Consider the following 16,715-nt stretch of genomic DNA (forward strand, 5'->3'; position numbering starts at 1 on the left):
ATGCTGTGAGATGCAGTCTCTGCCCTGAAGGATGTCATTTTCTACCTACAAGGAATGACCAGTGAAAAGCATTAGACTAAATGCAATCAAGTGCTGTACTGTGTGATAGAGGCTTTAGGACTATGCAGTCTGGACAAGAACTGGATCTGGGAATGTTGGTGCCAGAGAGTCTAAGCTGCCAAAAGGTAAACCCGCACTCACACTCCACTGATGCATGTGAACAAAAACCACAGAACAGTACCAACAGTCACTTTATGAAACATGTCTGAAAATTACAGATAAGTTAGGGCCAAGTAACCTGAGAGAGAAAACAAGATTTTTTGATTCAGAGCCACTGTTGAGCTTATGTGTATTTCAGGTTTCTCCATTCCTTTCTTATTACCTGACTCTGCCATTTTGTTTTTTGTTTATTCTTTCAGCAGTGGATAAGTAGGACAGGGGAAAGAGTAAATAAATTTTAATGTAATTTACCTTGTACTCTTTAATAATAAAAGGTCTAGTGATGAGAAAGTTTCAAAGTGTTGGTTATGCTTTATGTAAGGATATGGATGTGAATTTCAAGATATACTGTTAAGTGAAAAAACAAAACTCAAGTGAGACTAGTGTGTATGCATGTCATTTCTGTTAAAAGGGTGAAAAATGATATTTATACTTAACGCACAAATGTTTTGGAGACAATTGGAGACAAGAAATTGGTAATATTAGTCGCCCCTGAATTGGGTGGACAGGATGAAAAGGAGAGTTTTCACTGGATACCCTTTACCCTTTTTCTATTTCTGGAATTTTAAACCATGTTTTTGTATGACCTATTTAAAAAATAAATAACATTTTTAAAAAAGTACTGGCTAAGAGGAGATCTCAATCCTTTCTTCTAAGAGGCATCATGATAAAATAGAAAGAACATTGTTTTTGGAATTAAAAAAAAAAAAAGACCTGGTCTCAAAACCTGGTCTGCTACTTAACTAGTTTTGTGACTTTGGCCAAGTTCCTTCCTTAAGTTAGCTGAATCTCAGTTTGGGCATTAATAAAATCGATTTAACAAAAGCTACTTTGTGAGGATTCAACATTATATAAAACTGCCTTGTGCTTACTAAATGGTGGCTATTATTCTGTGCATTTCAATTATCCCTGCTATCCATTACCACCAATTTTGTGTTGGATGTTGATTAAAGGGAACCTGAGGTACGAATGAGGTCTTAAGAGAATCTTAATTTACAGATGTACAGATATCAACTACCTACCTGTGGAAGAAAACCAATCTTTCTTTTAAAAATTGTACTCAGGTACTTTTTGGGTTTTCAGGTTCAAAAGTCCAAGGGCTTTTTAAGGCTTCTTAAGGCCTACCCCAAGAGATGAAACAATCAGTGGTATTTAATGAGGGCCAACTCAATCATTTAATTTCATATCAGTTCTCTTTCCTTCCCTGCTTCACTCCCCATTTTCCTACCCGTTTCTTGAAACTGCTTCCCTTAGTAAAGTAATGGCACATAAGTCTTTCTTCTCAGGCTTGGGCACTTTGTGGGGAAACCCAAGATGAGACTGGGGCCTGCCTAATTCTACTGATAACCGTCTGGGACTGTGTAGCAGATACTGTTGGTGCCTGCCTGTATGCCTTGAGGCCTCAGTATTAATAAGGCTTGCTTTCTTGACTGCCAGCATGTGCATCTCTTGTTCTGCTAGATGGTTTTCATTGCCACTCTCAACCAATATTTTCTCCCATTCTATGGGATGGCTTTTAATATTCTTGATGGTAAGTTTGCCCCGCAAAAGTTTTTAATTCTGATTAAGTGAATTTATCAAAATATTTTTAATCACATGTCTTTTTGGGGTTGTATCTAAGAACTTATTGCCTAACCCAAGGTCAGGCAAGATTTACTCTTATGTTTTCTTCTTGCAGCTATATAGATTTTTTACATAGAGGTCTGTGACCCATTTTTAGTTATTTTTCATGTATGACTGAGATAGGGGGTCCAATTTAATTTATTCACATGTGGATATCCAGTTGTCCCAGCATCATTTGTTGAAAAGATTATTTTTTCCCATTGGATTGTCTAGGCACCCTTATGGAAAATCAACTGACCATAAATATAAGGGTTTATTTCTGGATTATCCATTTTATTCCATTAATCTGTATGTCTATCCTTATGCCATTGCCACTGTGTCTTGATTGCTGTAGTTCTGTAGTAAGGTTTGAAGCTGGGTAGTGCGATTCCTCCAACTTTGGTCTTAATCAAAATTTGTTTGGCTGTCATCTTTGCTTTTTGATTTATGATGTTTGGATCTCAAGAAATTCTATTAGACTCCAACACCATCAAATAGTTTTCTGTATGATTTTTTAAGTTTTATCATGTACCCTTCTCATTTAGATCTTTAATTTATTTGGAATTTATTTTAGTAAGTGGTAGAACTAGTAAGGGTCTAATGTTATGCTTTTAAATTGTATTAACACTTTTGTTAAAGTCCACTCATTCTTCCACTGGTCTGCAAAGCAAGCCTGTCACACATCCAGCTTCCATACAGGTGGGGTTCTCTTTGGGTGTCCTGTATTCTATTCCGTCGGTCACTTCTTCTATCCCTGAACCAGCAATACACTGCCTTAATTACTTTAGTTTTTTAATGAGATAATCTGTAAGGCAAATCTCCCTACCTTGTTTTTCTTCAAGAATATATATTTGTGGCTTTGACATATAAATTATAGATACAGTTTGAGAAGTTACACACACACACACACACACATACATTCATTTGGATTTTTATTGAGATTGCATAGATCCATAGATCAAGTTGGGAAGAACTGATTAAAGAAAAAACAACATTGGGTCTTTTTTTAAACTGAAGTATAGATGATAAACTATCTTATATTGGTTTAAAGTACACAACACAGTGGTTCAATAGTTGCCCATATTATTAAATCCTCACCCCCATTAATGCAATTATTATCTGTCAACATAGGAAGATGTTAGAAAATCATTGGCTATATTCTCCATGTTGTACTTCTATACCCATGACCAACTTATATTATGACTGAGAATTTTTGTGCCCTTTAATCCCCTCCTACCCTTCCCACCCACCCATCCCATTCCCTCCCCCATGGTAACCACCAGTCACTTCTCAGTGTCTATGAGTCTACTGCTGTTTTGCTCATTTGGTTTTGCTTTGTTTTTATATTCCACACAAAAAAAATGAAACAATATTGAGTCTTATAATCAGTAAACATGATAGCTCTCTTCATTTGTTTATGTTGGGCCACAGTGTTACACAGAGTTCTAGGGGTAGCTTTCTCCTCCTAAAATCTGTTTAGATCTCCTTTATGCTAACTGTTTTATTCCTGAGCTTAAAGAGAATGCTTTCAACATATCAAATTAAGAATAATGTTAGCTGCTGTATTTGGTAGGTAACATTTATTTGAGTAAAGGTCCTTTTTATTCCTTGCTTGTTGAGAAGCTTTTAAAAAAAATCATAAGTGTGTTGAATTTTATGAAAGATGTTTTGTTTCTAAATATTAAGCTAATCCTGGATTTTTGAGATATACCCTCCTGGTAAAGATGTATTATATCTTTCATATACTGTCAGATTCCATTTTCTAACTGAACTTACAATTTTCACTATTAAGATTTTTATTATGGTCATGACAGAGCCTCTGTTGTATTAGGTTATATGATATATTGATGCCAAGGTTATACTAGCTTTATAAAAAGAATTGGAGGGTTAATCTTCCTTTTCTATTCTCTGATACAGTTCATATAATACTGGAATTATATGTTCTATGACCAGCAGAACTCTGGGTCTGAAGTTTGCTTTGCAGGAATATTTTAATTTATTGTCTATTTATTTCATGGCTATGGAACTACCATTCAGAGATTCAATTTCTTCTGAAGACATCTGTAGAAAGTTACATTTTCTAAGACTATCTGTTTAATCCAAGTTTCAAATATTTTAGCATAAACTTCTTTATATCTTGTTATATTTTTAATGTTGAAAGCATTTCCAGCTAAGCCCTCCTTTTCATTTCTGTTATTGTTTATTTGTACATTTTTCTTTCTTGACCAACTTTGCTAGAAATTTGTTGCTTTTATTATTCTCTTACATTGGCCTTGTATAATTTTCTTTACTATTTCATTAGTTTCTTCTCTTAGTCTGTTTCCTTCCATATTGTTTATCTGCTATTTTCTAACTTCTTAAGTTTTATACTTTGAGCATGAATTGCTATCTTTTATTTATTTATAATAGAAACATTTTAGATAATATTTCCTGTAAGCTCTGTTTAGCAGTTTTTCAATTATAAAATTTACATTTAGTTCTGTTTCTAGTTTCCATTTCTCTGCTGAGATTCTCCATCTGTTCACTCATACTTTTAAAGGAAAACTCCATCTTTTCCTTTAAACTCTTGGCACATTTATAATAGCTGCTTTAAAGTCTATGTCTACTTGTTCCAACAGCTAGGGTCATCACTGTTTCTACTGACAATTTTGTCTGTTGATCAAGGGTTACATTTCCCTGCTTCTTGAATTACTCATCTGGTAATTTCTTATTGTATGTGGAACAACTCTGGCTGCTATAGTATGAGGAACTGTATTATACTATCTTTCTTAAAAGAATGTTGAGTTTTATTTGGGAAGGTGTTGATTACATTGATTCACCTTGATCCAGTTCTGGTGTTGTCCTTAGTCATAGGGCATGGACTTTGTGAGGGTTTCAAATGAATGCCCAAGGTACTCAGAAAGATCTTTCCAGTCTGAATGGGTTGGAATTCCACAATCTTCCAGCACTGGCATTTCTGTTAAGTTCTAAGTCTTCTAACTGTCACTAGTGGTAGGCTTCATATGGTCGTGCCTTAGCCACAGTCCTGAAGATAACCTCCCCAGTGACCTCTGAGGTTCCTCTCTTCACAGTTCCATCATTTTGGGTATACTGACTCACAAAGTGCAGTCATCTCAGCAGCCCAGACTCTGATCTCTGACTCTTCTACTTAGCAATATTGCTGCTCTGTACTTGGACCCACCTCCCTGGACCACACACCAGAAAGTGCCCCCATTAAGAAAAGCAAGGCAGACATAAAGGTCACCTTACATGTTTCCTTTATCTGGAGGATCATTGCCCTGTGTTGACATCCATTGCCTGAAAACAGTTGCTTCACATATGTTGCTACTTTTATAGTTGATTATGGCACATAGCTAAGCTCAACAGCTGTTACTCCATCATGCCTAGGAGCAATAATCCCTATCATTTTTTAATATGTAATATCTTTATCATTGAGTTTAGAGATTTTCTAATTTCCATTATTTTCTAATTGATTCATGAGTCTGTTTGTTAATCTCTAAACATATGAACTTTTTATAATTGTTTTTCCAATACATACTTCTTATTTAATCCCATCAGGATCAAAGAATACAGTATGTATGATACCATTCTTCTGAAATTTGTTCATATTTAATAGCCCGTATATGGTCACAAATATTTTCACAAGTATTTCACCTGAGTAAAAAGCCTAGAAATAAACATAACCAAGGAAATGAAAGACCTGTACTCTGAAAACTGTAAGACACTGATAAGAAAGATTAAAGAAGATACAAGTAAATGGGAATCTATCCCATGTTCATGGATAAGAAGAATTAATATTGTCAAAATGGCCATGCTGCCCAAAACCATTTACAGTTTCAATGCAATTCCTATCAAAATAGTAATAGCATTTTTCAAAGAACTAGAGAAACTAATCCTAAAATTCATATGGAACCACAAAATACCCCAAATAGCCAAAGCAATCCTAAGAGAGAACAAAGCTGGGATATCATGCTCCCTCACTTAAAGCTATACTACAAAGCTACAGTACTCAAAACAGTAAGGTATTGGCACAAGAACAGACCCATCTATCAATGGATTTATCTTTTGTGAAGACTGCAAAACATTTGCATTCAGTTTACTTGTATTTCATACTGTGAAACAGATGCCCCCCAACATTTGGCAATAATAACTTGTTATAAAATGTGCTTCTTCCCTCAGTTTTCTAATTTTTTGTTCAGTTTTGGAAATTGGTACAAAATAGGGAAGATTAGTAGCTAGACAGTAGAAAGTGATTGAATATATTAGAACCCAATGGGGAAAAAAAAGTGTAAGAAATGAAGAAAATTCAATCTGTGGGAGTGACCATCAGATGAAATCAGATCTCACATGAGAGAATAAAGACAAGAGAAAACAAAAAGTTACACTTTTAGAATCTATAGAAAAAAAAAAGAGGATGCTTCAAAGAGAGTCATTTAAAGCTGGGACCAGTACCACACCCAAGGTCTGGCCTAAACGGATATGAAATGCCCAAGAATAAGACTGTAAAAGACCACTGAAAGTATATACATATCATCCAGTCATAAGAATGATTTTGATGAGAACCAGTATTTACACAACTATATGAATCTTTACCCTGGGACTTTTGTATTCTAAAGGGTTTATTGCATATGCAATGTGCTGGTCAAATATGATTATGATTCTCATTCCCAAACCTTCTCTTCTTCCAGTATTCCTATTTAAATAAATGGTATCCACCCATTTGCTGAAGCCAGAAATCCAGAAGTCATCCTTGATTCATGATGACTTCATAATCAAATTCCACTGATGCTGTTTTTAAATATCTCTTCAATCAGTCCACATTTTTTCCCTCTCCCCTCCCCTCTCCCTAATTCATCTCCTCTAATTGCCTCATAACCGGTCTCCCCACATATACTGTGTGCCATCCTCTTCTCCATTCTGCATATTGTGCCTAAAATAATCTTTTAAAAATGCAAGTGCTCATGTCACTTCCCTGCTTAAACACATAAACAAACAAAACACTTAAACAGCTTCTCATTACTCTCAGAATAAAGACCAAACCCTTAGCGAGGCCTCTGAGACTTGGGTCCTGCTGGCCCTCCTTTCAGTATTTCAAAATCAATTCAGTGCTGTTACAGCTCCCTAAACCACTACTCTCCCCTCTATTCTTTGCTTAGCCAACTCCTCTCTCATTTTTCTTGTTTTAGCCTTGATATCCCCAAAACCCATTCTGACCCCTCAAATAGGTCACATAATGATTTGCTGAAAGCTCCCACAGCAGCTGCTAGCTTTGTAAATACTTGTACAGCGTTGGTCTCCTTTGCTCTGTTATTAGTTTCATGATGGCTGGAACCATGCCTTATTCCTTTTTGTATCTCTAGTCCCTAGCTTATTGCTTGGCACATGGTAGAATCTTAATATTTGCTAAATGATCAACTCATTAAAAGACTGAATGAATGAATGACTATTGAATAGAGAATTGGTGATGTGATAGGAGAGTGAAAAGCAAAGCTCTAGTCCTCAGGTAAAAATCGAAGGAGAACCTCATTTCAGAGAGGGGATTAGTAATTAACATAAGGAACACCTTTTCAAGGGCACCATAAATTGCGCTTTTATTATTCTTTATGTTTCCTTTGCTCAGATTTCTCCCTGGAACTAGGCTCAGGATTTTGGTATACTTAAAATAAACCAACAAAATGCAAAGGGAAGATAATCTGTGTCTCCATTTTTCAGATGAGGAAATAGAGGTTCAGAGAAGAAAATTACTATCTCTGGTCTCAGAGCAGCTTGATAATGTTTGAATTAAGATGATTCCATGTTTTCTGTGTTTGACACTGAAGTATGGCTATTATTTCAAAACTGTTTTTGTGATTAGAAAAGGCCTATGACTAGACAGGCTGATACTGAGAAATTAATCATTCCAAATCTTACAAATGTTTCTAACTGCATATCAGCAGGTGACAATGTTGGTGTCAAAATAGAGATTTTAACCTCATATGAAATAAATCATAAGTAGGGTGAACTAAATTATGAAAACAAAACTTTTTATGCACCAGACTTCCAAGTTATCTGTGTCATGGAAGTGCAATTCTCCCTAAATTTTTTGATTATCTTTTCTTTTGCCCCAGTTCTTCCAACATAGCTTCCCAGCAGTGTCATGCATTTCCCTCTAAACATCATGTTTCAATTATGTGACTAACACTGACAAATTTGTGTTGAACAAGTCTCCTCGCCACTTGACCAGCTTGTCACCACTTCCCCTAAATACAGGGTGGTTCTGAGTGAGCTTTCAGAGACACTCCTCATTGGTGTCTGGGTGTCACCTCACAATCCAGCCAAATACGCTTAGAGAGTCCTGTAAACTCTTTGGGCTTAATGAGAATGATTTCATTTTTCATCAGTCACAATCTAATTGTTGAAACTCTTGGTCATCTTAAGGAAAAACTGACAGAATGTACTAAAAATGTTTGTACAATGTAGCTTGATTGTATGACAACAGACAGTAAATCACAGAGAGAACAGATTTCTTAGTGGAAGAACCATGACTAAAAAAGGTCTCTATTGACTCCAAGAATGAACGAGTGGTTACCAAAGGGGCGGGGTGTGGGAGGGCGGGTGGGGAGGGAGGGAGAAGGGGACTGAGGGGTATTATGTTTAGTACACATGGTGTGGGGGATCACGGCGAGAACAGTGTAGCACAGAGAAGGGACATAGTGGATCTGTGGCATCTTGCTGCACGATGGACAGTGATTGCATTGGGGTATGGGTAGGGACTTGATAATATGGGTAACTGTAGTAACCACATTGTTTTCTCATGTGAAACCTTCATAAAAGTGTATATCAATCATACCTTAATAAAAATGAATAAGTAAATAAACAAACAAAAAAACAAAGAAAAAGGTCTCTCTATTCATACTCTTATTCCCATCTGCCAATTACTTGAAAAAACCTGAAGTATTTTTGAACCAGTTCTATGCCCAAAACTTTTTAATTGCTTGTGGATATAGTACTTTGTGCAGGGTTTTTTTTATTTTGTTTTGCTTTTTTACATTCTAAACACAGCAAAATGCTCTAAGAATTATTAGAGACTGAGGTTATATTTAATAAAACCATCCCTAAATTTTACTTCTCAATCTATAATTTTTATAGGGAATTTACATGTTTAGTCACTTTAAAGGGAATTATAGAAAGGGGGGGATAAAAAGCAAGAAATGATTAGGAGTTTAACAAATAACTGGAAAGATAAGACTAACACACACAACAATCTGTAATTAAGTGCCAGACTGTATAGTAGCCATTTATGAGGATGTAGAGAAATAAACAAGATAAAATATCGTTTCTGAGGAGGTATATTGGTAAAAATCCTTTTTTATTAAAGAAACTGAGGATATTTAATAAATTTTCTAGCTTGATTTTTCTTTTCCAAAATGCAGATATAAAATTTACAATCAGGGCTACTTTTTGTTTTTAATTTTTTTCATATAAAATTTTAAACATATACAAAAGCAGGAAAATGCATCTTCATGTTCATATCACCAAGCCATGCTATTAATAGTTTTATTTTCTTAGAATGCTCCCCAACAGAGGTATTCACAAGGCTCACTTGCTCACATTTTTCAGAATTTAATTCAAATCACCTCAGAGGCCTTCCATGACCTATCTATTTAAGGCTGCATCTCCAAGACTCCCTTTTCCTTTTCCCTTTGTTACTTCTCACCTAACATTTATCACCCTCTAACATAATACTTTTTACAAAATGTACAAAATTACTGTTCACAATCTAAACTACATGACGGCCAGAATTATCAAATGTTTTCTTCATTGGTATATCCTAGTACCTAAATAATGCCTGACACATAAAAGGGCTAATAGTCAATGAATAAATAAATTTGTATTGATATGGGGAGATGTCCATGATATATCAAGTTTTAAAAAATAGAAAAATTGCAACACAGTTTGGATAATATTATGCTATATATTGTAATATAGTATTACAGTATACTTTGGGTGCTATTATACTATGCACAAGTATTCTGCACTCCACATTTCCCAGCTTACCTGCAGTTGGACAGAGCTGTGGTTACTAGTTATGCTCAATAAATTGTAAGTGGGAGTGGAGTATGTCAGTTACAGGCTGAGGCAGTAAAAAGTCCATGTGTGATTTATAGTCTCTTTTCACTGCTATGGTGAAAAGGCCACATATTGTAGAGTGTGACCATAACATAGTGGAACCTCCACTAGCCTGTCTTCCTGAGTGACAGCATGGAGAAACCGCCCTGCCAGTCCATGAGGGACATGTACCATTAGCGAGAAATAAATTTCTGTTACGTTAAGTCACTAAGATTTGGGAGATTGTTCACTATTGTAACATAATCTAGCCGATCCTAATACATATATACAAAACCAGCATTTATTGTGCACTTACTATATGCTAGGAACTATGATGAACACTTTATATATTAGCTTATTAAACCTTCACCAAACCCTATAAGCTATTACTATTACACTGAGATGAAGAAACTGAGGCAGTATGAGGACAAATAACTTGTCCGAGGCTGTTAGCTAAATGGAAAAGCTGGAAATGGAACCCAGTACTCTGGAGTAAGATGTACCAAGCGATTAACAGTAATTATCCTTGAGGGCAGGATTATGGGGACAGACCACTCTTTGTTCTGTTTCTGTAATGCTGCAAATTTTCAAATAATCATTCATTACTTTTGCAGTAAGCGAAAAACAAATAAATAGGTAACTATATGTTAGATATTTGAACTACTAAATTCAGAGATGGAAGTCAAATGACCACTGGAGCTTGATGTAATCAAGGAATATCTAAAAATGATTCCCTACCATCCACAGTCATGCCTTTTTTATAGGCTACCTCCAGCAAATAAGGTGAATCATATATTTCACTATAAAATTGGATTTGTTTCCCAAGGGAAAAAACACCCCTGTGTATTTTAACTTTTGGCAAGGAAGGGGCTAATAAGATGGCTATGCCTCCTGCAGGTGAATGTTGTACTCCGGGAATAAAGCAATTCCTTTTAGCTAAAAATGGCTTTATTAAATGTATATTTTAAATCTTCTATTCAGCCATATGTAAACAAAATATATATGGTATAATCTATAATAATCAAGTATACATGTAGTTTTTTCTGGCTGCCCAGGATCTAAATCCCCATTTTGGGAACGCAACAATGTGTAACTCTTTGACAGGAGGAAGCTGCAAGACCAAAATGCTGGTTATCCCAAACTCTGGCAGCTCGTTGTGTTCTGGCCTGCCTAGTCTCTTTTGGTCTATATTATTTTCCCGGCCAGGATCTCCAGTCTTGCCATCGATTCTGTAAACTAACAATCCTTCCAGAGTTGATGTCTTTTACTTGGAAGCAAGAACCTGACCACCAAGCAGCAGCTGTTGGCAGCTATAGCTATATACCGTGAAGGCACAGTATCTGGGAGAAAATGAGCCACCTCTGAAGACCGAACAATGAGATCTAAACCTATGATATGACAATAAAGATCATAAATGTTCTTGCCTAGGTTTGAGATATTTTCCACACCACCACATTTCTCACAGGTTTGACCTTTTGCTTCCTTTCTCGGACTTCCTGTAATATCCGAGTATTCCTTAACACCACACATAAACCTCCCTGTGCTTATCTCCCATCATCTTTCATTTATAACATGACACTCTCAAAAAGGTATCATTATGTAACACAATCTACTCAACAGTAAACATGTCTTAAATTTGTGCTTTGATATTACAGCAAACAAATCATTAAACTATTAGGTTAAGTTCAAAAGTCTATAAAAAAAAACAAACAGCCTCACCTATTAGAAAATGGAAATTACCTGAGTCTCATTTGCCTTATGGCAATAATAATGCCCACCTTATTTCACAGAATTCATGTGATGATCAAATGAGATAATATTTCATTTCATTATGAACATGTTTAGAGAATTACTATTTAAGGTATATACTATGTTTCATCAAATCTTCAGATACATTCATTGTAAGATGCACCACTATATCACTAAGAAAGAAATGACATGGTCTATGAAAAACTATAACACATACTTTATCATTTATTTAATAGTAGTAAAAGAACCCTTTATACTTAATTACACTTGGATTGTTTTATCTAATTCTTGTATAAACATTATGAAAATGTGAAGGAAATAAATTCATTGAAGGTATTAATGAGTCCAATATTCTTGAATTATTCCTCAAGTCAATCACTGATATCTATGTTTTATGGATGGTACCCCACAAAATATCATACCTATGCCATCAAAAGTGCTGGTGATGCAGTATTTCTTATAAGAATCTATAACATGCTTTTCTGGTTCAACTTGGCAACACAGGAGGATCCTAAACCCACCTTCTCTCACAGATACACTGAATCTACAGCTACATATGGAATAATACCCTCTGAAAGAAATCCAGAAACTAGCTCTTACATGTCAGACAAATGAGAAAACACCCACAGACACACGTAGAAGAGGCTATGACACAATCTCTCTATAAACTTCACCCCCAGTGTGTTGACAGACAACTGGAAGGGAACTGATAACTCACAGCTTCTCTCTGATAAGTGAAGGGTTTGGATTCCATATGGTGCCACAACTTTTAAGACTTCCATCTGAGAAATAGACCCCCAAAACATCTGTCAACAAGGATTGCATCCATGACCCACAAGGCTACAGTGAACTAACAGACAGTTCTTAAAGGGCTTCTGTGGACCCATCACAGCTAATCCCCCAGGACCCAGGACAGACACAGCAAATGAAATGTACCTAGTCTTTCCAAAGAAGAGGCTATTTGCTTACCTTCAAAGCTTTGGGCTGATGGGTAGGCTTCTAATTTAAAACATATCTGGGTGCTGACATAATACTCTTCAGATACCAGAGGGGCCGGTGGGTACATCTTTCAGCTCTCTCTCTGCCTCAACTCCAGATCAGCAGTATCCCAGAAAGGAGCTTGTGTACATGTCTGGTGTCCCAGTTTTTGTGGCTGCACCTCAGAGGACACTCCTTGATTACCTGGCTCTGGTGGCTTGCATTTGTAGGTACAACAGGACTGTAACAAATAGAGAAACAGTTCTTAACAGGCTATCCCACCAGGACACAGCACAGAGGCAGCAGACCAAAATGCCCAACTTCCATGAAAGAGTCATATTAGCATATCTTAATAGCTGTGGCCTGAGGGGCAGGGTTCTATTTTAACACACATCTAGAGGCTAATTGCAATCTTCTCCAGAGACCAGGGGGCCAGCAGGTCCCATCTTCATGTGTTCACTGTGCCCTGCTCCAGATTGCCAGTGTCTCTGAGAAAGGAACTTATGAAAACATCTCGCATTCTGGCTCTTGTGGTTGTGGCCCAAAGGACATGTCTTCTGATAGTGAGGCACTGGTGGTCAACAAAGCTGTATTCATGGGTTCAACTGGATGGTAGCAAGTGAAGAAACAGTCCTTAATTGGCTATCTCCCCAGGGCTCAGAACAGAGGGAGCAGACAAAACACAGAATCTCCCAGTCTTCCCTTAAAAGAGGTATAATTACATACTTTAAAAGATGCTGTCTGGGGTCTGGCTTCCAATCACTTCGTATCTACATGCTGGCTGAGATCCTCCCCTCTGGGACACTGACAAATATTGGCACACCCTCAATACTAGGAGCCACTAAGAATACAGAAGACTGCTTGGAAAACCATAAAGATTTGAGAGAAAACTATGAGCTGGGACAGGGTTGAATGATAAAGCTCATCTTCTAAATAAGACCACTCCTTCAAGACTGAAAAGGGTACCTATTTTTATGTAATGCATAGAAACCAATACGGAGAGTTGAGGAAAAATAATAGAGAAATTTGTTTCAAACAAAAGAAGAAGATAAAACCTCAGAAAAAGACCTTACTAAAACAGAGATAAGTGACTTACCTGACAAAGAGTACAAAATAATGGTCTTAAAGATCTCACTCAAGTCAGGAAAACAATGCATGAATGAAGTGAGAATTTCAACAAAAAAATAGAAAACAAAAGAAAGTACCAAACAGAAATCACAGAGCTCAAGAATTCAATAACTGAACTGAAAAAAAATCAGTAGAAGGGTTCAACAGCAGGCTAAATGATATAGAAGAAAGGATCCATGAACTACAAGTCAGGGCAGTGGAACAGTAAATAAAATGGCAAAAAGCCCATACTTATAATAAAGACATTTAAAAATAATTAAATGAAAATGTACTGAATTCTCAAATCAGAAGACAGAATAACTGAATGGATTGAAAAAAAAAAAAAAACAAGACCCATCTATATGCTGCTTACAGAAGGTTCACTTCAACTTTAAGGACACACACACACAGACTAAAAGTGAAGGGAGGGAAAAAGATATTCCATGCAAATGGAAATCAAAAGAAAGCTTGAGTAGCTCTACTTCTATCATACAAAATAGACTATAAGAAAGCCTGTGATAAGAAACAGAGGTCATTATATAATGACAAAGGAGTCAATCCAATAAGAGTATGTAATATTTGTAAACTTACATGCACCTAACATAGGTGTACCTAAATATATAAAACAAGTATTTACAGACCTAAAGAGAGAAATAGGCAGCAATACAATAATAATAGGTGAGTTTAATACCTCACTTTTATCAATGGATAAGTCACTCCACACATAAAATCAGTAAGAAAACATTGGACTTAAAATGTTAGACTAGGTGCACTTCACATTTACAGAACACTCCATCCAAAAGCAGCAGAATACACATTTGCTCAAGTACACATGGAACATTCTCCAGGAGGGATCATATGTTAGGCCACAAAGTAAGTCTTAATAGGAAGATTGAAATCACATCAAGCATTTTTTTCCAACCAAAATGGTAGGAAACTATTAAGCAGTTACAAGAAAACTGGAAAAATTCACAAATAAATGGAGATTAAGCAACATGCTACTGAGCAACCAATGGGTCAAAGAAGAAATAGAAAGAGAACTCAAATAATATCTTGAGCCAAATGAAAATATAGATACAACATGTATGGGATGCAGCAAAAGCAGTTTTCAGAGGAAGTTCATGGCATAAATACCTATATTAAGAAATAGGGAAGATTTGAAATAAACAACCTAACTTTACACCTTAAGGAGCTATAAAAGAAGAACAAACTAAGCCCAATGTTAGTAGAAGGAAGAAAATAACAACCATGTGTGGAAAGAAGTAAAGTAGACACTAAAAAGAAAATAGAAAAGATCAATGAAACTAATAGATGATTTGTGAAAAGAAAAACAAAATAGAAAACATTTAGCTAGACTCACCAAGAAAATGAGAGGACTCAAAATCAGAAATGAAAGAGATACCACAGACATACAAAGGATCAAGAGATTACTATGAACAATTATATGTTAACAAATTGGACAACTTAGAAGAAATGGATAAATTGCTAGAAACAATCTACCAAGATTAAATAATGAAGAAATATAAAATCCTGATAGACCAATTGTAATTAGGAGGTTGAATCAGTACTAAGAAATCTCCTAACAAAAATCCAAATAGCTTCATTGGAGAATTCTACCAAATATTGAAAGAAGAATTAATACCAAGTTCTTCTTTAACTCTTTCAAAAAATAAAAAGGAGGTAACACTTCCAAACTCATTTTATAAGGCCAGCATTACTCTGATACCAAACCAGACTAGGGCACTAAAATAAGAGAAAATTTCAAGCCAATATCCCTGATGAACACAGATGTAAAAATCCCCCACAATTACTAGGAAACCAAATTCAACAATACACTAAAAGGATCATAAACCATGATCAAGTGGGGTTTATTCCAAGGATGCAGAGTATGGTTCATTGTCCACAAATCAATTAACATGAAACCCAACATTAACAAAATTAAGGATAAAAGTCATATGATCATCTCAACAGATATTTAAAAAAGCATTTAATAAAATTCAACATCCACTCATGATAAAAACTCTCAGCAAAGTGGTATAGAGAGAATGCACTCAACATAATAAGGTCATACATAACAAGTCCATGGCTAACATCTTAATAGACAGTGAAAAACTGAAAGCTTTTCCCTTAAAATCAAGAACAAGACAAGGATGCTCACTCTTACCCCTTTTATTGAACATAGTACCAGGAGTCCTAACAAGGGCAATTAAACAAGAAAAGTAATAATGGGAATCCAAATTGGAAAAGAAGAAGTAAAACCATCTCTATTTGCAGATGACATGATATTATATATAAAAACCTTAAAGACTTCATTAAAAAAGTGTTAGAACTAATAAATTCAGTAAAGTTGCAGGATACAAAATCAAAATACAAAAATCAGTTGTATTTCTGTACACTAATAATGAACTATCAGAAAGAGAAATAAGAAAACTGATTTTATACACTCACCTCAAAAGAATGCAATACTAAGGAATATATTTAACCAAGGAGGCAAAAGACCTATACAGTAAAAACTATAAGACATTGATGAAATAAATTGAAGAATCTACAAATGAAAAGATATTCCATGCCTCTGAATCGGAAGAATATTGTTAATTTATCCATACTACCCAAAGCAACCTGCAGAGCCAATGCAATCTTTATTAAAGTACTTTTTCATGGAAATAGAACAAACCATCCTAAAATTTGCATGGAACTGCAAAAGTCCCTGAATATTCAAAGCAATTTTGAGAAAGAACAAAGCTGTAGGCATCACATTTCATCACTTCAAACTATTTTGAGTTACAAAGTTATAGTTATCAAAAAGATGGTACTGGTATCAAAACGGTATGGTATTGGAATAAAAACAGATCAATGGAACAGAAGAGAGAACCAAGAAATAAACCCATGCATATCTGGTTAAGACAAAGGGGTCAAAAATATAGGAAAGAATAGTCTCTTCAATAACTGGTATAAGAAAAACTGGATAACCC

At 35.5% G+C, this 16,715-nt stretch overlaps 1 long non-coding RNA gene across 2 annotated transcripts in view; it reads right to left on the reverse strand.

The window, feature by feature from the left end:
- Positions 1-16,715, reverse strand: part of LOC118971957 (uncharacterized) — a 62,689-nt gene that overhangs the window by 42,405 nt on the left and 3,569 nt on the right. For both annotated transcript variants that reach the window (XR_005060713.2, XR_012120873.1), the window contains exon 2: positions 12,628-12,877. This is a non-coding gene — a long non-coding RNA (uncharacterized lncRNA). The remainder of the gene's footprint in view (positions 1-12,627; positions 12,878-16,715) is intronic.

Source organism: Manis javanica, chromosome 8, assembly GCF_040802235.1.
Source record: "Manis javanica isolate MJ-LG chromosome 8, MJ_LKY, whole genome shotgun sequence".
In the NCBI taxonomy this organism is placed as follows: Eukaryota; Metazoa; Chordata; class Mammalia; order Pholidota; family Manidae; genus Manis; species Manis javanica.